Source organism: Rhinichthys klamathensis, unplaced genomic scaffold (genome assembly GCF_029890125.1).
Source record: "Rhinichthys klamathensis goyatoka isolate OS25496 unplaced genomic scaffold, OSU_Roscu_1.1 h1tg000095l_1, whole genome shotgun sequence".
NCBI classification, from domain to species: Eukaryota; Metazoa; Chordata; class Actinopteri; order Cypriniformes; family Leuciscidae; genus Rhinichthys; species Rhinichthys klamathensis.
The window spans coordinates 2,039,415-2,060,415 of NW_026606634.1; the positions used below are offsets into that span (position 1 = coordinate 2,039,415).

Below are 21,001 nucleotides of genomic sequence, written 5' to 3' on the forward strand. Positions count from 1 at the left end.
TGTACTGTTATGCTAGTTTCCAACAAGCCAATCACTTCATTCTTTTACCTTATACTGGTGTAGTAGAGAAAATTCCTGATATTTTTTTTTTTTACTTTGAAAATGTTTATTTGAAAGGGGGTATAGCTCAGTGGTAGAGCGTTTGACTGCAGATCAAGAGGTCCCCGGTTCAAATCCGAGTGCCCCCTTTATCATGTCCCAATTTGAATGTGATCTTTGGTACTGTTATGCTAGTTTCCAACAAGCCAATCACTTCATTCTTTTACCTTATACAGACGAATTTAAGAAAATTGTGATCTTTGGTACTGTTATGCTAGTTTCCAACAAGCCAATCACTTCATTCTTTTACCTTATACAGACGAATTTAAGAAAATTCCGCGGATTTTTATTTTTTACTTTGAAAAATTGATCTAAAAGGGGGTATAGCTCAGTGGTAGAGCATTTGACTGCAGATCAAGAGGTCCCCGGTTCAAATCCGAGTGCCCCCTTTATCATGTCCCAATCTGAATGTGATCTTTGGTACTGTTATGCTAGTTTCCAACAAGCCAATCACTTCATTCTTTTACCTTATACAGACGAATTTAAGAAAATTCCTGGAACTTTTTTAACTTTGAAAAAAGGTCATTGAAAGGGGGTATAGCTCAGTGGTAGAGCATTTGACTGCAGATCAAGAGGTCCCCGGTTCAAATCCGAGTGCCCCCTTTATCATGTCCCAATTTTAATGTGATCTTTGGTACTGTTATGCTAGTTTCCAACAAGCCAATCACTTCATTCTTTTACCTTATACTGGTGTAGTTGAGAAAATTCCTGATATTTTCTTTTTTACTTTGAAAATGTTTATTTGAAAGGGGGTATAGCTCAGTGGTGGAGCATTTGACTGCAGATCAAGAGGTCCCCGGTTCAAATCCGAGTGCCCCCTTTATCATGTCCCAATCTGAATGTGATCTTTGGTACTGTTATGCTAGTTTCCAACAAGCCAATCACTTTATTCTTTTACCTTATACAGACGAATTTAAGAAAATTCCTCAGAATTTTTTTTTTACTTTGAAAAATTGATCTAAAAGGGGGTATGGCTCAGTGGTAGAGCATTTGACTGCAGATCAAGAGGTCCCCGGTTCAAATCCGAGTGCCCCCTTTATCATGTCCCAATCTGAATGTGATCTTTGGTACTGTTATGCTAGTTTCCAACAAGCCAATCACTTCATTCTTTTACCTTATACAGACAAATTTTAGAAAATTCCTCAGATTTTTTTTTTTACTTTGAAAAATTTATCTGAAAGGGGGTATAGCTCAGTGGCAGAGCATTTGCCTGCAGATCAAGAGTCCCAATCTTTATCATCCCTTTATCATGTCCCAATCTTAATGTGATCTTTTGTACTGTTATGCTAGTTTCCAACAAGCCAATCACTTCATTCTTTTACCTTATACTGGTGTAGTAGAGAAAATTCCTGATATTTTTTTTTTTTACTTTGAAAATGTTTATTTGAAAGGGGGTATAGCTCAGTGGTAGAGCATTTGACTGCAGATCAAGAGGTCCCCGGTTCAAATCCGAGTGCCCCCTTTATCATGTCCCAATTTGAATGTGATCTTTGGTACTGTTATGCTAGTTTCCAACAAGCCAATCACTTCATTCTTTTACCTTATACTGGTGTAGTTGAGAAAATTCCTGATATTTTTTTTTTTACTTTGAAAATGTTTATTTGAAAGGGGGTATAGCTCAATGGTAGAGCGTTTGACTGCAGATCAAGAGGTCCCCGGTTCAAATCCGAGTGCCCCTTTTATCATGTTCTAATCTGAATGTGATCTTTGGTACTGTTATGCTAGTTTCCAACAAGCCAATCACTTCATTCTTTTACCTTATACAGACGAATTTAAGAAAATTCCTGGAACTTTTTTAACTTTGAAAAAAGGTAATTGAAAGGGGGTATAGCTCAGTGGTAGAGCATTTGACTGCAGATCAAGAGGTCCCCGGTTCAAATCCGAGTGCCCCCTTTATCATGTCCCAATCTGAATGTGATCTTTGGTACTGTTATGCTAGTTTCCAACAAGCCAATCACTTCATTCTTTTACCTTATACAGACGAATTTAAGAAAATTCCTGGAACTTTTTTAACTTTGAAAAAAGGTAATTGAAAGGGGGTATAGCTCAGTGGTAGAGCATTTGACTGCAGATCAAGAGGTCCCCGGTTCAAATCCGAGTGCCCCCTTTATCATGTCCCAATCTGAATGTGATCTTTGGTACTGTTATGCTAGTTTCCAACAAGCCAATCACTTCATTCTTTTACCTTATACAGACGAATTTAAGAAAATTCCTGGAACTTTTTTTAACTTTGAAAATGTTTATTTGAAAGGTGGTGTAGCTCAGTGGTAGAGCATTTTACTGCAGATCAAGAGGTTCCCGGTTCAAATCCGAGTGCCCCCTTTATCATGTCCCAATCTGAATGTGATCTTTGGTACTGTTATGCTGGTTTCCAACAAGCCAATCACTTCATTCTTTTACCTTATACAGACGAATTTAAGAAAATTGTGATCTTTGGTACTGTTATGCTAGTTTCCAACAAGCCAATCACTTCCTTCTTTTACCTTATACAGACGAATTTAAGAAAATTGTGATCTTTGGTACTGTTATGCTAGTTTCCAACAAAACTTTTTTAACTTTGAAAAAAGGTAATTGAAAGGGGGTATAGCTCAGTGGTAGAGCATTTGACTGCAGATCAAGAGGTCCCCGGTTCAAATCCGAGTGCCCCCTTTATCATGTCCCAATCTGAATGTGATCTTTGGTACTGTTATGCTAGTTTCCAACAAGCCAATCACTTCATTCTTTTACCTTATACTGGTGTAGTTGAGAAAATTCCTGATAATTTTTTTTTTACTTTGAAAATGTTTATTTGAAAGGGGGTATAGCTCAATGGTAGAGCGTTTGACTGCAGATCAAGAGGTCCCCGGTTCAAATCCGAGTGCCCCTTTTATCATGTCCCAATCTGAATGTGATCTTTGGTACTGTTATGCTAGTTTCCAACAAGCCAATCACTTCATTCTTTTACCTTATACAGACGAATTTAAGAAAATTGTGATCTTTGGTACTGTCATGCTAGTTTCCAACAAGCCAATCACTTCATTCGTTTTCCTTATACTGGTGTAGTTGAGAAAATTCCTGATATTTTTTTGTTTACTTTTAAAATGTTTATTGGAAAGGGGGTATAGCTCAGTGGTAGAGCATTTGACTGCAGATCAAGAGGTCCCCGGTTCAAATCCGAGTGCACTCTTTATCATGTCCCAATCTGAATGTGATCTTTGGTACTGTTATGCTAGTTTCCAACAAGCCAATCACTTCATTCTTTTACCTTATACTGGTGTAGTTGAGAAAATTCCTGATATTTTTTTTTTTACTTTGAAAATGTTTATTTGAAAGGGGGTATAGCTCAATGGTAGAGCGTTTGACTGCAGATCAAGAGGTCCCCGGTTCAAATCCGAGTGCCCCCTTTATCATGTCCCAATTTGAATGTGATCTTTGGTACTGTTATGCTAGTTTCCAACAAGCCAATCACTTCATTCTTTTAGCTTATACAGACGAATTTAAGAAAATTCCTGGAACTTTTTTAACTTTGAAAAAAGGTCATTGAGAGGGGGTATAGCTCAGTGGTAGAGCATTTGACTGCAGATCAAGAGGTCCCCGGTTCAAATCCGAGTGCCCCCTTTATCATGTCCCAATCTGAATGTGATCTTTGGTACTATTATGCTAGTTTCCAACAAGCCAATCACTTCATTCTTTTACCTTATACAGACGAATTTTAGAAAATTCCTCAGATTTTTTTTTTTACTTTGAAAAATTTATTTGAAAGGGGGTATAGCTCAGTGGCAGAGAATTTGACTGCAGATCAAGAGGTCCCCGGTTCAAATCCGAGTGCACTGTTTATCATGTCCCAATCTGAATGTGATCTTTGGTACTGTTATGCTAGTTTCCAACAAGCCAATCACTTCATTCTTTTACCTTATACTGGTGTAGTTGAGAAAATTCCTGATATTTTTTTTTTTACTTTGAAAATGTTTATTTGAAAGGGGGTATAGCTCAATGGTAGAGCGTTTGACTGCAGATCAAGAGGTCCCCGGTTCAAATCCGAGTGCCCCTTTTATCATGTTCTAATCTGAATGTGATCTTTGGTACTGTTATGCTAGTTTCCAACAAGCCAATCACTTCATTCTTTTACCTTATACAGACGAATTTAAGAAAATTGTGATCTTTGGTACTGTTATGCTAGTTTCCAACAAGCCAATCACTTCCTTCTTTTACCTTATACAGACGAATTTAAGAAAATTGTGATCTTTGGTACTGTTATGCTAGTTTCCAACAAAACTTTTTTAACTTTGAAAAAAGGTCATTGAGAGGGGGTATAGCTCAGTTGTAGAGCATTTGACTGCAGATCAAGAGGTCCCCGGTTCAAATACGAGTGCCCCCTTTATCATGTCCCAATCTGAATGTGATCTTTGGTACTGTTATGCTAGTTTCCAACAAGCCAATCACTTTATTCTTTTACCTTATACAGACGAATTTAAGAAAATTCCTCAGAATTTTTTTTTTGAAAGGGTGTATAGCTCAGTGGTAGAGCATTTGACTGCAGATCAAGAGGTCCCCGGTTCAAATCCGAGTGCCCCCTTTATCATGTCCCAATTTGAATGTGATCTTTGGTACTGTTATGCTAGTTTCCAACAAGCCAATCACTTCATTCTTTTACCTTATACTGGTGTAGTTGAGAAATTCCTAATATTTTCTTTTTTACTTTGAAAATGTTTATTTGAAAGGGGGTATAGCTCAGTGGTAGAGCATTTGACTGCAGATCAAGAGGTCCCCGGTTCAAATCCGAGTGCCCCCTTTATCATGTCCCAATCTGAGTGTGATCTTTGGTACTGTTATGCTAGTTTCCAACAAGCCAATCACTTTATTCTTTTACCTTATACAGACGAATTTAAGAAAATTCCTCAGAATTTTTTTTTTACTTTGAAAAATTGATCTAAAAGGGGGTATAGCTCAGTGGTAGAGCATTTGACTGCAGATCAAGAGGTCCCCGGTTCAAATCCGAATGCCCCCTTTATCATGTCCCAATCTGAATGTGATCTTTGGTACTGTTATGCTAGTTTCCAACAAGCCAATCACTTCATTCTTTTACCTTATACAGACAAATTTTAGAAAATTCCTCAGATTTTTTTTTTTACTTTGAATAATTTATCTGAAAGGGGGTATAGCTCAGTGGCAGAGCATTTGCCTGCAGATCAAGAGTCCCAATCTTTATCATCCCTTTATCATGTCCCAATCTTAATGTGATCTTTTGTACTGTTATGCTAGTTTCCAACAAGCCAATCACTTCATTCTTTTACCTTATACTGGTGTAGTAGAGAAAATTCCTGATATTTTTTTTTTTTACTTTGAAAATGTTTATTTGAAAGGGGGTATAGCTCAGTGGTAGAGCGTTTGACTGCAGATCAAGAGGTCCCCGGTTCAAATCCGAGTGCCCCCTTTATCATGTCCCAATTTGAATGTGATCTTTGGTACTGTTATGCTAGTTTCCAACAAGCCAATCACTTCATTCTTTTACCTTATACAGACGAATTTAAGAAAATTGTGATCTTTGGTACTGTTATGCTAGTTTCCAACAAGCCAATCACTTCATTCTTTTACCTTATACAGACGAATTTAAGAAAATTCCGCGGATTTTTATTTTTTACTTTGAAAAATTGATCTAAAAGGGGGTATAGCTCAGTGGTAGAGCATTTGACTGCAGATCAAGAGGTCCCCGGTTCAAATCCGAGTGCCCCCTTTATCATGTCCCAATCTGAATGTGATCTTTGGTACTGTTATGCTAGTTTCCAACAAGCCAATCACTTCATTCTTTTACCTTATACAGACGAATTTAAGAAAATTCCTGGAACTTTTTTAACTTTGAAAAAAGGTCATTGAAAGGGGGTATAGCTCAGTGGTAGAGCATTTGACTGCAGATCAAGAGGTCCCCGGTTCAAATCCGAGTGCCCCCTTTATCATGTCCCAATTTTAATGTGATCTTTGGTACTGTTATGCTAGTTTCCAACAAGCCAATCACTTCATTCTTTTACCTTATACTGGTGTAGTTGAGAAAATTCCTGATATTTTCTTTTTTACTTTGAAAATGTTTATTTGAAAGGGGGTATAGCTCAGTGGTGGAGCATTTGACTGCAGATCAAGAGGTCCCCGGTTCAAATCCGAGTGCCCCCTTTATCATGTCCCAATCTGAATGTGATCTTTGGTACTGTTATGCTAGTTTCCAACAAGCCAATCACTTTATTCTTTTACCTTATACAGACGAATTTAAGAAAATTCCTCAGAATTTTTTTTTTACTTTGAAAAATTGATCTAAAAGGGGGTATGGCTCAGTGGTAGAGCATTTGACTGCAGATCAAGAGGTCCCCGGTTCAAATCCGAGTGCCCCCTTTATCATGTCCCAATCTGAATGTGATCTTTGGTACTGTTATGCTAGTTTCCAACAAGCCAATCACTTCATTCTTTTACCTTATACAGACAAATTTTAGAAAATTCCTCAGATTTTTTTTTTTACTTTGAAAAATTTATCTGAAAGGGGGTATAGCTCAGTGGCAGAGCATTTGCCTGCAGATCAAGAGTCCCAATCTTTATCATCCCTTTATCATGTCCCAATCTTAATGTGATCTTTTGTACTGTTATGCTAGTTTCCAACAAGCCAATCACTTCATTCTTTTACCTTATACTGGTGTAGTAGAGAAAATTCCTGATATTTTTTTTTTTTACTTTGAAAATGTTTATTTGAAAGGGGGTATAGCTCAGTGGTAGAGCATTTGACTGCAGATCAAGAGGTCCCCGGTTCAAATCCGAGTGCCCCCTTTATCATGTCCCAATTTGAATGTGATCTTTGGTACTGTTATGCTAGTTTCCAACAAGCCAATCACTTCATTCTTTTACCTTATACTGGTGTAGTTGAGAAAATTCCTGATATTTTTTTTTTTACTTTGAAAATGTTTATTTGAAAGGGGGTATAGCTCAATGGTAGAGCGTTTGACTGCAGATCAAGAGGTCCCCGGTTCAAATCCGAGTGCCCCTTTTATCATGTTCTAATCTGAATGTGATCTTTGGTACTGTTATGCTAGTTTCCAACAAGCCAATCACTTCATTCTTTTACCTTATACAGACGAATTTAAGAAAATTCCTGGAACTTTTTTAACTTTGAAAAAAGGTAATTGAAAGGGGGTATAGCTCAGTGGTAGAGCATTTGACTGCAGATCAAGAGGTCCCCGGTTCAAATCCGAGTGCCCCCTTTATCATGTCCCAATCTGAATGTGATCTTTGGTACTGTTATGCTAGTTTCCAACAAGCCAATCACTTCATTCTTTTACCTTATACAGACGAATTTAAGAAAATTCCTGGAACTTTTTTAACTTTGAAAAAAGGTAATTGAAAGGGGGTATAGCTCAGTGGTAGAGCATTTGACTGCAGATCAAGAGGTCCCCGGTTCAAATCCGAGTGCCCCCTTTATCATGTCCCAATCTGAATGTGATCTTTGGTACTGTTATGCTAGTTTCCAACAAGCCAATCACTTCATTCTTTTACCTTATACAGACGAATTTAAGAAAATTCCTGGAACTTTTTTTAACTTTGAAAATGTTTATTTGAAAGGTGGTGTAGCTCAGTGGTAGAGCATTTTACTGCAGATCAAGAGGTTCCCGGTTCAAATCCGAGTGCCCCCTTTATCATGTCCCAATCTGAATGTGATCTTTGGTACTGTTATGCTGGTTTCCAACAAGCCAATCACTTCATTCTTTTACCTTATACAGACGAATTTAAGAAAATTGTGATCTTTGGTACTGTTATGCTAGTTTCCAACAAGCCAATCACTTCCTTCTTTTACCTTATACAGACGAATTTAAGAAAATTGTGATCTTTGGTACTGTTATGCTAGTTTCCAACAAAACTTTTTTAACTTTGAAAAAAGGTCATTGAGAGGGGGTATAGCTCAGTTGTAGAGCATTTGACTGCAGATCAAGAGGTCCCCGAATCAAATCCGAGTGCCCCCTTTATCATGTCCCAATCTGAATGTGATCTTTGGTACTGTTATGCTAGTTTCCAACAAGCCAATCACTTCATTCTTTTACCTTATACTAGTGTAGTTGAGAAAATTCCTGATATTTTTTTTTTACTTTGAAAATGTTTATTTGAAAGGGGGTATAGCTCAGTGGTAGAGCGTTTGACTGCAGATCAAGAGGTCCCCGGTTCAAATCCGAGTGCCCCTTTTATCATGTCCCAATCTGAATGTGATCTTTGGTACTGTTATGCTAGTTTCCAACAAGCCAATCACTTCATTCTTTTACCTTATACAGACGAATTTAAGAAAATTCCTGGAACTTTTTTAACTTTGAAAAAAGGTAATTGAAAGGGGGTATAGCTCAGTGGTAGAGCATTTGACTGCAGATCAAGAGGTCCCCGGTTCAAATCCGAGTGCCCCCTTTATCATGTCCCAATCTGAATGTGATCTTTGGTACTGTTATGCTAGTTTCCAACAAGCCAATCACTTCATTCTTTTACCTTATACTGGTGTAGTTGAGAAAATTCCTGATAATTTTTTTTTTACTTTGAAAATGTTTATTTGAAAGGGGGTATAGCTCAATGGTAGAGCGTTTGACTGCAGATCAAGAGGTCCCCGGTTCAAATCCGAGTGCCCCTTTTATCATGTCCCAATCTGAATGTGATCTTTGGTACTGTTATGCTAGTTTCCAACAAGCCAATCACTTCATTCTTTTACCTTATACAGACGAATTTAAGAAAATTGTGATCTTTGGTACTGTCATGCTAGTTTCCAACAAGCCAATCACTTCATTCGTTTTCCTTATACTGGTGTAGTTGAGAAAATTCCTGATATTTTTTTGTTTACTTTTAAAATGTTTATTGGAAAGGGGGTATAGCTCAGTGGTAGAGCATTTGACTGCAGATCAAGAGGTCCCCGGTTCAAATCCGAGTGCACTCTTTATCATGTCCCAATCTGAATGTGATCTTTGGTACTGTTATGCTAGTTTCCAACAAGCCAATCACTTCATTCTTTTACCTTATACTGGTGTAGTTGAGAAAATTCCTGATATTTTTTTTTTTACTTTGAAAATGTTTATTTGAAAGGGGGTATAGCTCAATGGTAGAGCGTTTGACTGCAGATCAAGAGGTCCCCGGTTCAAATCCGAGTGCCCCCTTTATCATGTCCCAATTTGAATGTGATCTTTGGTACTGTTATGCTAGTTTCCAACAAGCCAATCACTTCATTCTTTTAGCTTATACAGACGAATTTAAGAAAATTCCTGGAACTTTTTTAACTTTGAAAAAAGGTCATTGAGAGGGGGTATAGCTCAGTGGTAGAGCATTTGACTGCAGATCAAGAGGTCCCCGGTTCAAATCCGAGTGCCCCCTTTATCATGTCCCAATCTGAATGTGATCTTTGGTACTATTATGCTAGTTTCCAACAAGCCAATCACTTCATTCTTTTACCTTATACAGACGAATTTTAGAAAATTCCTCAGATTTTTTTTTTTACTTTGAAAAATTTATTTGAAAGGGGGTATAGCTCAGTGGCAGAGAATTTGACTGCAGATCAAGAGGTCCCCGGTTCAAATCCGAGTGCACTGTTTATCATGTCCCAATCTGAATGTGATCTTTGGTACTGTTATGCTAGTTTCCAACAAGCCAATCACTTCATTCTTTTACCTTATACTGGTGTAGTTGAGAAAATTCCTGATATTTTTTTTTTTACTTTGAAAATGTTTATTTGAAAGGGGGTATAGCTCAATGGTAGAGCGTTTGACTGCAGATCAAGAGGTCCCCGGTTCAAATCCGAGTGCCCCTTTTATCATGTTCTAATCTGAATGTGATCTTTGGTACTGTTATGCTAGTTTCCAACAAGCCAATCACTTCATTCTTTTACCTTATACAGACGAATTTAAGAAAATTCCTGGAACTTTTTTAACTTTGAAAAAAGGTAATTGAAAGGGGGTATAGCTCAGTGGTAGAGCATTTGACTGCAGATCAAGAGGTCCCCGGTTCAAATCCGAGTGCCCCCTTTATCATGTCCCAATTTGAATGTGATCTTTGGTACTGTTATGCTAGTTTCCAACAAGCCAATCACTTCATTCTTTTACCTTATACTGGTGTAGTTGAGAAAATTCCTGATATTTTTTTGTTTACTTTGAAAAATTTGATTTGAAAGGGGGTATAGCTCAGTGGTAGAGCATTTGACTGCAGATCAAGAGGTCCCCGGTTCAAATCCGAGTGCCCCCTTTATCATGTCCCAATTTGAATGTGATCTTTGGTACTGTTATGCTAGTTTCCAACAAGCCAATCACTTCATTCTTTTACCTTATACTGGTGTAGTTGAGAAAATTCCTGATATTTTTTTGTTTACTTTGAAAAATTTGATTTGAAAGGGGGTATAGCTCAGTGGTAGAGCATTTGACTGCAGATCAAGAGGTCCCCGGTTCAAATCCGAGTGCCCCCTTTATCATGTCCCAATTTGAATGTGATCTTTGGTACTGTTATGCTAGTTTCCAACAAGCCAATCACTTCATTCTTTTACCTTATACTGGTGTAGTTGAGAAAATTCCTGATATTTTTTTGTTTACTTTGAAAAATTTGATTTGAAAGGGGGTATAGCTCAGTGGTAGAGCATTTGACTGCAGATCAAGAGGTCCCCGGTTCAAATCCGAGTGCCCCCTTTATCATGTCCCAATTTGAATGTGATCTTTGGTACTGTTATGCTAGTTTCCAACAAGCCAATCACTTCATTCTTTTACCTTATACAGACGAATTTAAGAACTTTTTTAACTTTGAAAAAAGGTCATTGAAAGGGGGTATAGCTCAGTTGTAGAGCATTTGACTGCTCTATAACTGACTCTTGACTGCAGATCAAGAGGTCCCCGGTTCAAATCCGAGTGCCCCCTATATCATGTCTCAATCTGAATGTGATCTTTGGTACTGTTATGCTAGTTTCCAACAAGCCAATCACTTCATTCTTTTACTTTATACAGACGAATTTAAGAAAATTCCTGGAACTTTTTTAACTTTGAAAAAAGGTCTTTGAGAGGGGGTATAGCTCAGTGGTAGAGCATTTGACTGCAGATCAAGAGGTCCCCGGCTCAAATCCGAGTGCCCCCTTTGCATGTCCAACTCCGACCAACTCTTTGGTGCTGATATCCTAGTTCACAAGAAAAACACTTTGTTATTTTCCTTCTACAGACGAATTTAAGAAAATTACTGGAACTTTTTTAACTTTGAAAAAAGGTCATTGAAAGGGGGTATAGCTCAGTGGTAGAGCATTTGACGGCAGATCAAGAGGTCCCCCTTTATCATGTCCCAATTTGAATGTGATCTCTGGTACTCTTATAGTTTCCAACAAGCCAATCACTTCATTCGTTTTCCTTATACTGGTGTAGTTGAGAAAATTCCTGATATTTTTTTGTTTACTTTTAAAATGTTTATTGGAAAGGGGGTATAGCTCAGTGGTAGAGCATTTGACTGCAGATCAAGAGTCCCAATCTTTATCATCCCTTTATCATGTCCCAATCTTAATGTGATCTTTTGTACTGTTAAGCTAGTTTCCAACAAGCCAATCACTTCATTCTTTTACCTTATACAGACGAATTTAAGAAAATTCCTGGAACTTTTTTAACTTTGAAAAAAGGTAATTGAAAGGGGGTATAGCTCAGTGGTAGAGCATTTGACTGCAGATCAAGAGGTCCCCGGTTCAAATCCGAGTGCCCCCTTTATCATGTCCCAATCTGAATGTGATCTTTGGTACTGTTATGCTAGTTTCCAACAAGCCAATCACTTCATTCTTTTACCTTATACAGACGAATTTAAGAAAATTCCTGGAACTTTTTTTAACTTTGAAAATGTTTATTTGAAAGGTGGTGTAGCTCAGTGGTAGAGCATTTTACTGCAGATCAAGAGGTTCCCGGTTCAAATCCGAGTGCCCCCTTTATCATGTCCCAATCTGAATGTGATCTTTGGTACTGTTATGCTGGTTTCCAACAAGCCAATCACTTCATTCTTTTACCTTATACAGACGAATTTAAGAAAATTGTGATCTTTGGTACTGTTATGCTAGTTTCCAACAAGCCAATCACTTCCTTCTTTTACCTTATACTAGGGATGGGACGGTATGAAAATTTAATATCACGATTATAGTGACCAAAGTTATCACGATTATCAATATTATCACGGTTTTGTTAAAATGAGATGGAAATGTTCAAAAAGAACTGATGCTCACCCTGAAAACATTTGAAAATCAACAAACAAAAAATACAATTAGCAGGCTAGCAGCTATATGCACTTTTTTAAGCATAAACATTATATTAACATTAACATGGAGCCCTGAGAGTGAGAGGTATAAGTTTTCCTAGTGCAGGTTTTAATGAACCCTATCATTAATAATGATAATAACACTTATGGATGTGTGTATGACTGAATATTATTATTATTAATAAATAATAAATCGCTTTCTCTCTCTCACACACACTCACACGCACGCACACACACTTTAAATGAACAAAATATGTTGGTTGGGTCAGGGTGACTAAACTACTGGAATACTTATAATGACTGTTGTAAATAGCAACGCACTACACAGCGCACATCCATGTCTTGGATCACCGCGGACGCAATCTCTGGTTTCATTCAAATGTGTATGTCTTGCGTCTCAGTTTTGATTGTATTGAAAATTAAATCAGAGTAATTTAGTATTAATACTACTACAATATTGTTGTAGTGATCACATTTACTTTACGATTGATTTGGACACTGTAACTTGTATAATGGATTTATAAACCGGCAAGATTTAAAAACATTAAGTTAATCACAATTCAATATTTCATGTCCCTGAAATTATTTCTGTGGTAAAAAATAAAACTGTAATAAGTTTACTATGAATGAATACAATACATTATCCCTTAAATGTCACCCTTAATAGTTTGAATATGTTCGATCGTCTTGGCTCAAATCCACTTGCTGTAAAACATTTCTCTTCGCGGAAGCTTTGCAATAATTACAAGTGAGATAATGAAATAATTCATCTCCAATAAATTTTTTGTCTAATTATTTGCCCAAGTTAGTTGTGCTATTAAGGTACAAATTAACTCAGTGGGTGGTTGTCACGTAACGTTAGATGACTTAGCAGATTTGACGTGTTTCCCCCTTTTGCAGCGACTTTCCTCTTGCAAGATTTGCAGACAGGGTGCCCATCCTCGATTAAATTGCCCTCGGGACTCTTGTAATAGCCAAAATACGACCATACCTCCGATTCTGTCCTCTTGAATGGCTGAAAAATCTCCCGTGCGCTTTCACTGCCTTCCGCCATGTCTTCTCGCGTAAAAAAACAACATTGCATCTGCGCGCCTGCTCGCGTCGCGCCTGCGTCAGACTGATTCTGGCTGGACAGGATTTACCGCGAGTTTTCAAAATCACGATAATCAAACACGGTTTTTATGATAATTAAATTTTAAACGATAATACTAACCGCCAGGACATTTTATCGTGGTTTATCGTGAAACCGGTAATCGTCCCATCCCTACCTTATACAGACGAATTTAAGAAAATTGTGATCTTTGGTACTGTTATGCTAGTTTCCAACAAGCCAATCACTTCATTCTTTTACCTTATACAGACGAATTTAAGAAAATTCCTGGAACTTTTTTAACTTTGAAAAAAGGTCATTGAGAGGGGGTATAGCTCAGTTGTAGAGCATTTGACTGCAGATCAAGAGGTCCCCGAATCAAATCCGAGTGCCCCTTTTATCATGTCCCAATCTGAATGTGATCTTTGGTACTGTTATGCTAGTTTCCAACAAGCCAATCACTTCATTCTTTTACCTTATACAGACGAATTTAAGAAAATTCCTGGAACTTTTTTAACTTTGAAAAAAGGTAATTGAAAGGGGGTATAGCTCAGTGGTAGAGCATTTGACTGCAGATCAAGAGGTCCCCGGTTCAAATCCGAGTGCCCCCTTTATCATGTCCCAATCTGAATGTGATATTTGGTACTGTTATGCTAGTTTCCAACAAGCCAATCACTTCATTCTTTTACCTTATACAGACGAATTTAAGAAAATTCCTGGAACTTTTTTTAACTTTGAAAATGTTTATTTGAAAGGTGGTGTAGCTCAGTGGTAGAGCATTTTACTGCAGATCAAGAGGTTCCCGGTTCAAATCCGAGTGCCCCCTTTATCATGTCCCAATCTGAATGTGATCTTTGGTACTGTTATGCTGGTTTCCAACAAGCCAATCACTTCATTCTTTTACCTTATACAGACGAATTTAAGAAAATTGTGATCTTTGGTACTGTTATGCTAGTTTCCAACAAGCCAATCACTTCCTTCTTTTACCTTATACAGACGAATTTAAGAAAATTGTGATCTTTGGTACTGTTATGCTAGTTTCCAACAAGCCAATCACTTCATTCTTTTACCTTATACAGACGAATTTAAGAAAATTCCTGGAACTTTTTTAACTTTGAAAAAAGGTCATTGAGAGGGGGTATAGCTCAGTGGTAGAGCATTTGACTGCAGATCAAGAGGTCCCCGGTTCAAATCCGAGTGCCCCCTTTATCATGTCCCAATTTGAATGTGATCTTTGGTACTGTTATGCTAGTTTCCAACAAGCCAATCACTTCATTCTTTTACCTTATACTGGTGTAGTTGAGAAAATTCCTGATATTTTTTTGTTTACTTTGAAAAATTTGATTTGAAAGGGGGTATAGCTCAGTGGTAGAGCATTTGACTGCAGATCAAGAGGTCCCCGGTTCAAATCCGAGTGCCCCCTTTATCATGTCCCAATTTGAATGTGATCTTTGGTACTGTTATGCTAGTTTCCAACAAGCCAATCACTTCATTCTTTTACCTTATACTGGTGTAGTTGAGAAAATTCCTGATATTTTTTTGTTTACTTTGAAAAATTTGATTTGAAAGGGGGTATAGCTCAGTGGTAGAGCATTTGACTGCAGATCAAGAGGTCCCCGGTTCAAATCCGAGTGCCCCCTTTATCATGTCCCAATTTGAATGTGATCTTTGGTACTGTTATGCTAGTTTCCAACAAGCCAATCACTTCATTCTTTTACCTTATACAGACGAATTTAAGAACTTTTTTAACTTTGAAAAAAGGTCATTGAAAGGGGGTATAGCTCAGTTGTAGAGCATTTGACTGCTCTATAACTGACTCTTGACTGCAGATCAAGAGGTCCCCGGTTCAAATCCGAGTGCCCCCTATATCATGTCTCAATCTGAATGTGATCTTTGGTACTGTTATGCTAGTTTCCAACAAGCCAATCACTTCATTCTTTTACTTTATACAGACGAATTTAAGAAAATTCCTGGAACTTTTTTAACTTTGAAAAAAGGTCTTTGAGAGGGGGTATAGCTCAGTGGTAGAGCATTTGACTGCAGATCAAGAGGTCCCCGGCTCAAATCCGAGTGCCCCCTTTGCATGTCCAACTCCGACCAACTCTTTGGTGCTGATATCCTAGTTCACAAGAAAAACACTTTGTTATTTTCCTTCTACAGACGAATTTAAGAAAATTACTGGAACTTTTTTAACTTTGAAAAAAGGTCATTGAAAGGGGGTATAGCTCAGTGGTAGAGCATTTGACGGCAGATCAAGAGGTCCCCCTTTATCATGTCCCAATTTGAATGTGATCTCTGGTACTCTTATAGTTTCCAACAAGCCAATCACTTCATTCGTTTTCCTTATACTGGTGTAGTTGAGAAAATTCCTGATATTTTTTTGTTTACTTTTAAAATGTTTATTGGAAAGGGGGTATAGCTCAGTGGTAGAGCATTTGACTGCAGATCAAGAGGTCCCCGGTTCAAATCCGAGTGCCCCTTTTATCATGTCCCAATCTGAATGTGATCTTTGGTACTGTTATGCTAGTTTCCAACAAGCCAATCACTTCATTCTTTTACCTTATACTGGTGTAGTTGAGAAAATTCCTGATATTTTTTTTTTACTTTGAAAATGTTTATTTGAAAGGGGGTATAGCTCAGTGGTAGAGCATTTGACTGCAGATCAAGAGGTCCCCGGTTCAAATCCGAGTGCCCCTTTTATCATGTCCCAATCTGAATGTGATCTTTGGTACTGTTATGCTAGTTTCCAACAAGCCAATCACTTCATTCTTTTACCTTATACAGACGAATTTAAGAAAATTCCTGGAACTTTTTTAACTTTGAAAAAAGGTAATTGAAAGGGGGTATAGCTCAGTGGTAGAGCATTTGACTGCAGATCAAGAGGTCCCCGGTTCAAATCCGAGTGCCCCCTCTATCATGTCCCAATCTGAATGTGATCTTTGGTACTGTTATGCTAGTTTCCAACAAGCCAATCACTTCATTCTTTTACCTTATACTGGTGTAGTTGAGAAAATTCCTGATATTTTTCTTTACTTTGAAAATGTTTATTTGAAAGGGGGTATAGCTCAGTGGTAGAGCATTTGACTGCAGATCAAGAGGTCCCCGGTTCAAATCCGAGTGCCCCTTTTATCATGTCCCAATCTGAATGTGATCTTTGGTACTGTTATGCTAGTTTCCAACAAGCCAATCACTTCATTCTTTTACCTTATACAGACGAATTTAAGAAAATTCCTGGAACTTTTTTAACTTTGAAAAAAGGTCATTGAAAGGGGGTATAGCTCAGTGGTAGAGCATTTGACTGCAGATCAAGAGGTCCCCGGTTCAAATCCGAGTGACCCCTTTATCATGTCCCAATCTGAAAGTGATCTTTGGTACTGTTATGCTAGTTTCCAACAAGCCAATCACTTCATTCTTTTACCTTGTACAGACGAATTTAAGAAAATTCCTGGAACTTTTTTTAACTTTGAAAATGTTTATTTGAAAGGTGGTGTAGCTCAGTGGTAGAGCATTTTACTGCAGATCAAGAGGTTCCCGGTTCAAATCCGAGTGCCCCCTTTATCATGTCCCAATCTGAATGTGATCTTTGGTACTGTTATGCTGGTTTCCAACAAGCCAATCACCTCATTATTTTACCTTATACAGACGAATTTAAGAAAATTGTGATCTTTGGTACTGTTATGCTAGTTTCCAACAAGCCAATCACTTCATTCTTTTACCTTATACAGACGAATTTAAGAAAATTGTGATCTTTGGTACTGTTATGCTAGTTTCCAACAAGCCAATCACTTCATTCTTTTACCTTATACAGACGAATTTAAGAAAATTCCTGGAACTTTTTTAACTTTGAAAAAAGGTCATTGAGAGGGGGTATAGCTCAGTTGTAGAGCATTTGACTGCAGATCAAGAGGTCCCCGAATCAAATCCGAGTGCCCCCTTTATCATGTCCCAATCTGAATGTGATCTTTGGTACTGTTATGCTAGTTTCCAACAAGCCAATCACTTCATTCTTTTACCTTATACAGACGAATTTAAGAAAATTGTGATCTTTGGTACTGTCATGCTAGTTTCCAACAAGCCAATCACTTCATTCGTTTTCCTTATACTGGTGTAGTTGAGAAAATTCCTGATATTTTTTTGTTTACTTTTAAAATGTTTATTGGAAAGGGGGTATAGCTCAGTGGTAGAGCATTTGACTGCAGATCAAGAGGTCCCCGGTTCAAATCCGAGTGCACTCTTTATCATGTCCCAATCTGAATGTGATCTTTGGTACTGTTATGCTAGTTTCCAACAAGCCAATCACTTCATTCTTTTACCTTATACTGGTGTAGTTGAGAAAATTCCTGATATTTTTTTTTTTACTTTGAAAATGTTTATTTGAAAGGGGGTATAGCTCAATGGTAGAGCGTTTGACTGCAGATCAAGAGGTCCCCGGTTCAAATCCGAGTGCCCCTTTTATCATGTTCTAATCTGAATGTGATCTTTGGTACTGTTATGCTAGTTTCCAACAAGCCAATCACTTCATTCTTTTACCTTATACAGACGAATTTAAGAAAATTCCTGGAACTTTTTTAACTTTGAAAAAAGGTAATTGAAAGGGGGTATAGCTCAGTGGTAGAGCATTTGACTGCAGATCAAGAGGTCCCCGGTTCAAATCCGAGTGCCCCCTTTATCATGTCCCAATCTGAATGTGATCTTTGGTACTGTTATGCTAGTTTCCAACAAGCCAATCACTTCATTCTTTTACCTTATACTGGTGTAGTTGAGAAAATTCCTGATATTTTTTTTTTACTTTGAAAATGTTTATTTGAAAGGGGGTATAGCTCAGTGGTAGAGCATTTGACTGCAGATCAAGAGGTCCCCGGTTCAAATCCGAGTGCCCCTTTTATCATGTCCCAATCTGAATGTGATCTTTGGTACTGTTATGCTAGTTTCCAACAAGCCAATCACTTCATTCTTTTACCTTATACAGACGAATTTAAGAAAATTCCTGGAACTTTTTTAACTTTGAAAAAAGGTCATTGAAAGGGGGTATAGCTCAGTGGTAGAGCATTTGACTGCAGATCAAGAGGTCCCCGGTTCAAATCCGAGTGACCCCTTTATCATGTCCCAATCTGAAAGTGATCTTTGGTACTGTTATGCTAGTTTCCAACAAGCCAATCACTTCATTCTTTTACCTTATACAGACGAATTTAAGAAAATTCCTGGAACTTTTTTTAACTTTGAAAATGTTTATTTGAAAGGTGGTGTAGCTCAGTGGTAGAGCATTTTACTGCAGATCAAGAGGTTCCCGGTTCAAATCCAAGTGCCCCCTTTATCATGTCCCAATCTGAATGTGATCTTTGGTACTGTTATGCTAGTTTCCAACAAGCCAATCACTTCATTCTTTTACCTTATACTGGTGTAGTTGAGAAAATTCCTGATATTTTTTTTTTACTTTGAAAATGTTTATTTGAAAGGGGGTATAGCTCAGTGGTAGAGCATTTGACTGCAGATCAAGAGGTCCCCGGTTCAAATCCGAGTGCCCCTTTTATCATGTCCCAATCTGAATGTGATCTTTGGTACTGTTATGCTAGTTTCCAACAAGCCAATCACTTCATTCTTTTACCTTATACAGACGAATTTAAGAAAATTCCTGGAACTTTTTTAACTTTGAAAAAAGGTCATTGAAAGGGGGTATAGCTCAGTGGTAGAGCATTTGACTGCAGATCAAGAGGTCCCCGGTTCAAATCCGAGTGACCCCTTTATCATGTCCCAATCTGAAAGTGATCTTTGGTACTGTTATGCTAGTTTCCAACAAGCCAATCACTTCATTCTTTTACCTTGTACAGACGAATTTAAGAAAATTCCTGGAACTTTTTTTAACTTTGAAAATGTTTATTTGAAAGGTGGTGTAGCTCAGTGGTAGAGCATTTTACTGCAGATCAAGAGGTTCCCGGTTCAAATCCGAGTGCCCCCTTTATCATGTCCCAATCTGAATGTGATCTTTGGTACTGTTATGCTGGTTTCCAACAAGCCAATCACCTCATTATTTTACCTTATACAGACGAATTTAAGAAAATTGTGATCTTTGGTACTGTTATGCTAGTTTCCAACAAGCCAATCACTTCATTCTTTTACCTTATACAGACGAATTTAAGAAAATTGTGATCTTTGGTACTGTTATGCTAGTTTCCAACAAGCCAATCACTTCATTCTTTTACCTTATACAGACGAATTTAAGAAAATTCCTGGAACTTTTTTAACTTTGAAAAAAGGTCATTGAGAGGGGGTATAGCTCAGTTGTAGAGCATTTGACTGCAGATCAAGAGGTCCCCGAATCAAATCCGAGTGCCCCCTTTATCATGTCCCAATCTGAATGTGATCTTTGGTACTGTTATGCTAGTTTCCAACAAGCCAATCACTTCATTCTTTTACCTTATACAGACGAATTTAAGAAAATTGTGATCTTTGGTACTGTCATGCTAGTTTCCAACAAGCCAATCACTTCATTCGTTTTCCTTATACTGGTGTAGTTGAGAAAATTCCTGATATTTTTTTGTTTACTTTTAAAATGTTTATTGGAAAGGGGGTATAGCTCAGTGGTAGAGCATTTGACTGCAGATCAAGAGGTCCCCGGTTCAAATCCGAGTGCACTCTTTATCATGTCCCAATCTGAATGTGATCTTTGGTACTGTTATGCTAGTTTCCAACAAGCCAATCACTTCATTCTTTTACCTTATACTGGTGTAGTTGAGAAAATTCCTGATATTTTTTTTTTTACTTTGAAAATGTTTATTTGAAAGGGGGTATAGCTCAATGGTAGAGCGTTTGACTGCAGATCAAGAGGTCCCCGGTTCAAATCCGAGTGCCCCTTTTATCATGTTCTAATCTGAATGTGATCTTTGGTACTGTTATGCTAGTTTCCAACAAGCCAATCACTTCATTCTTTTACCTTATACAGACGAATTTAAGAAAATTCCTGGAACTTTTTTAACTTTGAAAAAAGGTAATTGAAAGGGGGTATAGCTCAGTGGTAGAGCATTTGACTGCAGATCAAGAGGTCCCCGGTTCAAATCCGAGTGCCCCCTTTATCATGTCCCAATCTGAATGTGATCTTTGGTACTGTTATGCTAGTTTCCAACAAGCCAATCACTTCATTCTTTTACCTTATACTGGTGTAGTTGAGAAAATTCCTGATATTTTTTTTTTACTTTGAAAATGTTTATTTGAAAGGGGGTATAGCTCAGTGGTAGAGCATTTGACTGCAGATCAAGAGGTCCCCGGTTCAAATCCGAGTGCCCCTTTTATCATGTCCCAATCTGAATGTGATCTTTGGTACTGTTATGCTAGTTTCCAACAAGCCAATCACTTCATTCTTTTACCTTATACAGACGAATTTAAGAAAATTCCTGGAACTTTTTTAACTTTGAAAAAAGGTCATTGAAAGGGGGTATAGCTCAGTGGTAGAGCATTTGACTGCAGATCAAGAGGTCCCCGGTTCAAATCCGAGTGACCCCTTTATCATGTCCCAATCTGAAAGTGATCTTTGGTACTGTTATGCTAGTTTCCAACAAGCCAATCACTTCATTCTTTTACCTT

At 37.8% G+C, this 21,001-nt stretch overlaps 57 non-coding genes across 57 annotated transcripts; all 57 read left to right on the forward strand.

Annotated features, from left to right (window-relative positions):
• Positions 1-116: 116 nt before the first annotated feature.
• trnac-gca (transfer RNA cysteine (anticodon GCA)) lies at positions 117-188 on the forward strand. The gene has a single exon. It is a non-coding gene; the product is annotated as a tRNA-Cys (tRNA).
• A 228-nt stretch (positions 189-416) lies between these two features.
• On the forward strand, positions 417-488 carry trnac-gca (transfer RNA cysteine (anticodon GCA)). Its single transcript has one exon. It is a non-coding gene; the product is annotated as a tRNA-Cys (tRNA).
• A 142-nt stretch (positions 489-630) lies between these two features.
• Positions 631-702, forward strand: trnac-gca (transfer RNA cysteine (anticodon GCA)). Its single transcript has one exon. It is a non-coding gene; the product is annotated as a tRNA-Cys (tRNA).
• Positions 703-847: 145 nt separating this feature from the next.
• On the forward strand, positions 848-919 carry trnac-gca (transfer RNA cysteine (anticodon GCA)). Its single transcript has one exon. It is a non-coding gene; the product is annotated as a tRNA-Cys (tRNA).
• A 144-nt stretch (positions 920-1,063) lies between these two features.
• Positions 1,064-1,135, forward strand: trnac-gca (transfer RNA cysteine (anticodon GCA)). The gene has a single exon. It is a non-coding gene; the product is annotated as a tRNA-Cys (tRNA).
• A 354-nt stretch (positions 1,136-1,489) lies between these two features.
• Positions 1,490-1,561, forward strand: trnac-gca (transfer RNA cysteine (anticodon GCA)). The gene has a single exon. It is a non-coding gene; the product is annotated as a tRNA-Cys (tRNA).
• A 145-nt stretch (positions 1,562-1,706) lies between these two features.
• On the forward strand, positions 1,707-1,778 carry trnac-gca (transfer RNA cysteine (anticodon GCA)). The gene has a single exon. It is a non-coding gene; the product is annotated as a tRNA-Cys (tRNA).
• A 142-nt stretch (positions 1,779-1,920) lies between these two features.
• On the forward strand, positions 1,921-1,992 carry trnac-gca (transfer RNA cysteine (anticodon GCA)). The gene has a single exon. It is a non-coding gene; the product is annotated as a tRNA-Cys (tRNA).
• A 142-nt stretch (positions 1,993-2,134) lies between these two features.
• On the forward strand, positions 2,135-2,206 carry trnac-gca (transfer RNA cysteine (anticodon GCA)). Its single transcript has one exon. It is a non-coding gene; the product is annotated as a tRNA-Cys (tRNA).
• A 470-nt stretch (positions 2,207-2,676) lies between these two features.
• Positions 2,677-2,748, forward strand: trnac-gca (transfer RNA cysteine (anticodon GCA)). Its single transcript has one exon. It is a non-coding gene; the product is annotated as a tRNA-Cys (tRNA).
• Positions 2,749-2,893: 145 nt separating this feature from the next.
• Positions 2,894-2,965, forward strand: trnac-gca (transfer RNA cysteine (anticodon GCA)). The gene has a single exon. It is a non-coding gene; the product is annotated as a tRNA-Cys (tRNA).
• A 445-nt stretch (positions 2,966-3,410) lies between these two features.
• trnac-gca (transfer RNA cysteine (anticodon GCA)) lies at positions 3,411-3,482 on the forward strand. The gene has a single exon. It is a non-coding gene; the product is annotated as a tRNA-Cys (tRNA).
• Positions 3,483-3,624: 142 nt separating this feature from the next.
• On the forward strand, positions 3,625-3,696 carry trnac-gca (transfer RNA cysteine (anticodon GCA)). The gene has a single exon. It is a non-coding gene; the product is annotated as a tRNA-Cys (tRNA).
• Positions 3,697-4,057: 361 nt separating this feature from the next.
• trnac-gca (transfer RNA cysteine (anticodon GCA)) lies at positions 4,058-4,129 on the forward strand. Its single transcript has one exon. It is a non-coding gene; the product is annotated as a tRNA-Cys (tRNA).
• A 669-nt stretch (positions 4,130-4,798) lies between these two features.
• trnac-gca (transfer RNA cysteine (anticodon GCA)) lies at positions 4,799-4,870 on the forward strand. Its single transcript has one exon. It is a non-coding gene; the product is annotated as a tRNA-Cys (tRNA).
• A 144-nt stretch (positions 4,871-5,014) lies between these two features.
• Positions 5,015-5,086, forward strand: trnac-gca (transfer RNA cysteine (anticodon GCA)). The gene has a single exon. It is a non-coding gene; the product is annotated as a tRNA-Cys (tRNA).
• Positions 5,087-5,440: 354 nt separating this feature from the next.
• Positions 5,441-5,512, forward strand: trnac-gca (transfer RNA cysteine (anticodon GCA)). Its single transcript has one exon. It is a non-coding gene; the product is annotated as a tRNA-Cys (tRNA).
• A 228-nt stretch (positions 5,513-5,740) lies between these two features.
• trnac-gca (transfer RNA cysteine (anticodon GCA)) lies at positions 5,741-5,812 on the forward strand. Its single transcript has one exon. It is a non-coding gene; the product is annotated as a tRNA-Cys (tRNA).
• A 142-nt stretch (positions 5,813-5,954) lies between these two features.
• On the forward strand, positions 5,955-6,026 carry trnac-gca (transfer RNA cysteine (anticodon GCA)). The gene has a single exon. It is a non-coding gene; the product is annotated as a tRNA-Cys (tRNA).
• Positions 6,027-6,171: 145 nt separating this feature from the next.
• Positions 6,172-6,243, forward strand: trnac-gca (transfer RNA cysteine (anticodon GCA)). The gene has a single exon. It is a non-coding gene; the product is annotated as a tRNA-Cys (tRNA).
• Positions 6,244-6,387: 144 nt separating this feature from the next.
• On the forward strand, positions 6,388-6,459 carry trnac-gca (transfer RNA cysteine (anticodon GCA)). Its single transcript has one exon. It is a non-coding gene; the product is annotated as a tRNA-Cys (tRNA).
• Positions 6,460-6,813: 354 nt separating this feature from the next.
• On the forward strand, positions 6,814-6,885 carry trnac-gca (transfer RNA cysteine (anticodon GCA)). The gene has a single exon. It is a non-coding gene; the product is annotated as a tRNA-Cys (tRNA).
• Positions 6,886-7,030: 145 nt separating this feature from the next.
• trnac-gca (transfer RNA cysteine (anticodon GCA)) lies at positions 7,031-7,102 on the forward strand. Its single transcript has one exon. It is a non-coding gene; the product is annotated as a tRNA-Cys (tRNA).
• A 142-nt stretch (positions 7,103-7,244) lies between these two features.
• On the forward strand, positions 7,245-7,316 carry trnac-gca (transfer RNA cysteine (anticodon GCA)). Its single transcript has one exon. It is a non-coding gene; the product is annotated as a tRNA-Cys (tRNA).
• Positions 7,317-7,458: 142 nt separating this feature from the next.
• On the forward strand, positions 7,459-7,530 carry trnac-gca (transfer RNA cysteine (anticodon GCA)). Its single transcript has one exon. It is a non-coding gene; the product is annotated as a tRNA-Cys (tRNA).
• Positions 7,531-8,216: 686 nt separating this feature from the next.
• On the forward strand, positions 8,217-8,288 carry trnac-gca (transfer RNA cysteine (anticodon GCA)). Its single transcript has one exon. It is a non-coding gene; the product is annotated as a tRNA-Cys (tRNA).
• Positions 8,289-8,430: 142 nt separating this feature from the next.
• On the forward strand, positions 8,431-8,502 carry trnac-gca (transfer RNA cysteine (anticodon GCA)). The gene has a single exon. It is a non-coding gene; the product is annotated as a tRNA-Cys (tRNA).
• A 145-nt stretch (positions 8,503-8,647) lies between these two features.
• On the forward strand, positions 8,648-8,719 carry trnac-gca (transfer RNA cysteine (anticodon GCA)). Its single transcript has one exon. It is a non-coding gene; the product is annotated as a tRNA-Cys (tRNA).
• A 445-nt stretch (positions 8,720-9,164) lies between these two features.
• Positions 9,165-9,236, forward strand: trnac-gca (transfer RNA cysteine (anticodon GCA)). The gene has a single exon. It is a non-coding gene; the product is annotated as a tRNA-Cys (tRNA).
• A 142-nt stretch (positions 9,237-9,378) lies between these two features.
• trnac-gca (transfer RNA cysteine (anticodon GCA)) lies at positions 9,379-9,450 on the forward strand. Its single transcript has one exon. It is a non-coding gene; the product is annotated as a tRNA-Cys (tRNA).
• A 361-nt stretch (positions 9,451-9,811) lies between these two features.
• Positions 9,812-9,883, forward strand: trnac-gca (transfer RNA cysteine (anticodon GCA)). Its single transcript has one exon. It is a non-coding gene; the product is annotated as a tRNA-Cys (tRNA).
• Positions 9,884-10,025: 142 nt separating this feature from the next.
• Positions 10,026-10,097, forward strand: trnac-gca (transfer RNA cysteine (anticodon GCA)). The gene has a single exon. It is a non-coding gene; the product is annotated as a tRNA-Cys (tRNA).
• Positions 10,098-10,242: 145 nt separating this feature from the next.
• trnac-gca (transfer RNA cysteine (anticodon GCA)) lies at positions 10,243-10,314 on the forward strand. Its single transcript has one exon. It is a non-coding gene; the product is annotated as a tRNA-Cys (tRNA).
• A 145-nt stretch (positions 10,315-10,459) lies between these two features.
• trnac-gca (transfer RNA cysteine (anticodon GCA)) lies at positions 10,460-10,531 on the forward strand. The gene has a single exon. It is a non-coding gene; the product is annotated as a tRNA-Cys (tRNA).
• Positions 10,532-10,676: 145 nt separating this feature from the next.
• On the forward strand, positions 10,677-10,748 carry trnac-gca (transfer RNA cysteine (anticodon GCA)). The gene has a single exon. It is a non-coding gene; the product is annotated as a tRNA-Cys (tRNA).
• Positions 10,749-11,115: 367 nt separating this feature from the next.
• trnac-gca (transfer RNA cysteine (anticodon GCA)) lies at positions 11,116-11,187 on the forward strand. The gene has a single exon. It is a non-coding gene; the product is annotated as a tRNA-Cys (tRNA).
• A 536-nt stretch (positions 11,188-11,723) lies between these two features.
• trnac-gca (transfer RNA cysteine (anticodon GCA)) lies at positions 11,724-11,795 on the forward strand. The gene has a single exon. It is a non-coding gene; the product is annotated as a tRNA-Cys (tRNA).
• A 2,167-nt stretch (positions 11,796-13,962) lies between these two features.
• trnac-gca (transfer RNA cysteine (anticodon GCA)) lies at positions 13,963-14,034 on the forward strand. Its single transcript has one exon. It is a non-coding gene; the product is annotated as a tRNA-Cys (tRNA).
• Positions 14,035-14,557: 523 nt separating this feature from the next.
• Positions 14,558-14,629, forward strand: trnac-gca (transfer RNA cysteine (anticodon GCA)). Its single transcript has one exon. It is a non-coding gene; the product is annotated as a tRNA-Cys (tRNA).
• Positions 14,630-14,774: 145 nt separating this feature from the next.
• trnac-gca (transfer RNA cysteine (anticodon GCA)) lies at positions 14,775-14,846 on the forward strand. Its single transcript has one exon. It is a non-coding gene; the product is annotated as a tRNA-Cys (tRNA).
• Positions 14,847-14,991: 145 nt separating this feature from the next.
• On the forward strand, positions 14,992-15,063 carry trnac-gca (transfer RNA cysteine (anticodon GCA)). Its single transcript has one exon. It is a non-coding gene; the product is annotated as a tRNA-Cys (tRNA).
• Positions 15,064-15,430: 367 nt separating this feature from the next.
• On the forward strand, positions 15,431-15,502 carry trnac-gca (transfer RNA cysteine (anticodon GCA)). Its single transcript has one exon. It is a non-coding gene; the product is annotated as a tRNA-Cys (tRNA).
• A 330-nt stretch (positions 15,503-15,832) lies between these two features.
• Positions 15,833-15,904, forward strand: trnac-gca (transfer RNA cysteine (anticodon GCA)). The gene has a single exon. It is a non-coding gene; the product is annotated as a tRNA-Cys (tRNA).
• A 144-nt stretch (positions 15,905-16,048) lies between these two features.
• Positions 16,049-16,120, forward strand: trnac-gca (transfer RNA cysteine (anticodon GCA)). The gene has a single exon. It is a non-coding gene; the product is annotated as a tRNA-Cys (tRNA).
• A 142-nt stretch (positions 16,121-16,262) lies between these two features.
• Positions 16,263-16,334, forward strand: trnac-gca (transfer RNA cysteine (anticodon GCA)). The gene has a single exon. It is a non-coding gene; the product is annotated as a tRNA-Cys (tRNA).
• Positions 16,335-16,477: 143 nt separating this feature from the next.
• Positions 16,478-16,549, forward strand: trnac-gca (transfer RNA cysteine (anticodon GCA)). The gene has a single exon. It is a non-coding gene; the product is annotated as a tRNA-Cys (tRNA).
• Positions 16,550-16,691: 142 nt separating this feature from the next.
• Positions 16,692-16,763, forward strand: trnac-gca (transfer RNA cysteine (anticodon GCA)). Its single transcript has one exon. It is a non-coding gene; the product is annotated as a tRNA-Cys (tRNA).
• Positions 16,764-17,803: 1,040 nt separating this feature from the next.
• Positions 17,804-17,875, forward strand: trnac-gca (transfer RNA cysteine (anticodon GCA)). Its single transcript has one exon. It is a non-coding gene; the product is annotated as a tRNA-Cys (tRNA).
• Positions 17,876-18,017: 142 nt separating this feature from the next.
• Positions 18,018-18,089, forward strand: trnac-gca (transfer RNA cysteine (anticodon GCA)). Its single transcript has one exon. It is a non-coding gene; the product is annotated as a tRNA-Cys (tRNA).
• Positions 18,090-18,233: 144 nt separating this feature from the next.
• Positions 18,234-18,305, forward strand: trnac-gca (transfer RNA cysteine (anticodon GCA)). The gene has a single exon. It is a non-coding gene; the product is annotated as a tRNA-Cys (tRNA).
• Positions 18,306-18,447: 142 nt separating this feature from the next.
• On the forward strand, positions 18,448-18,519 carry trnac-gca (transfer RNA cysteine (anticodon GCA)). The gene has a single exon. It is a non-coding gene; the product is annotated as a tRNA-Cys (tRNA).
• Positions 18,520-18,878: 359 nt separating this feature from the next.
• trnac-gca (transfer RNA cysteine (anticodon GCA)) lies at positions 18,879-18,950 on the forward strand. The gene has a single exon. It is a non-coding gene; the product is annotated as a tRNA-Cys (tRNA).
• Positions 18,951-19,092: 142 nt separating this feature from the next.
• Positions 19,093-19,164, forward strand: trnac-gca (transfer RNA cysteine (anticodon GCA)). The gene has a single exon. It is a non-coding gene; the product is annotated as a tRNA-Cys (tRNA).
• Positions 19,165-20,204: 1,040 nt separating this feature from the next.
• trnac-gca (transfer RNA cysteine (anticodon GCA)) lies at positions 20,205-20,276 on the forward strand. Its single transcript has one exon. It is a non-coding gene; the product is annotated as a tRNA-Cys (tRNA).
• A 142-nt stretch (positions 20,277-20,418) lies between these two features.
• trnac-gca (transfer RNA cysteine (anticodon GCA)) lies at positions 20,419-20,490 on the forward strand. Its single transcript has one exon. It is a non-coding gene; the product is annotated as a tRNA-Cys (tRNA).
• Positions 20,491-20,634: 144 nt separating this feature from the next.
• On the forward strand, positions 20,635-20,706 carry trnac-gca (transfer RNA cysteine (anticodon GCA)). Its single transcript has one exon. It is a non-coding gene; the product is annotated as a tRNA-Cys (tRNA).
• A 142-nt stretch (positions 20,707-20,848) lies between these two features.
• trnac-gca (transfer RNA cysteine (anticodon GCA)) lies at positions 20,849-20,920 on the forward strand. Its single transcript has one exon. It is a non-coding gene; the product is annotated as a tRNA-Cys (tRNA).
• Positions 20,921-21,001: the final 81 nt, after the last annotated feature.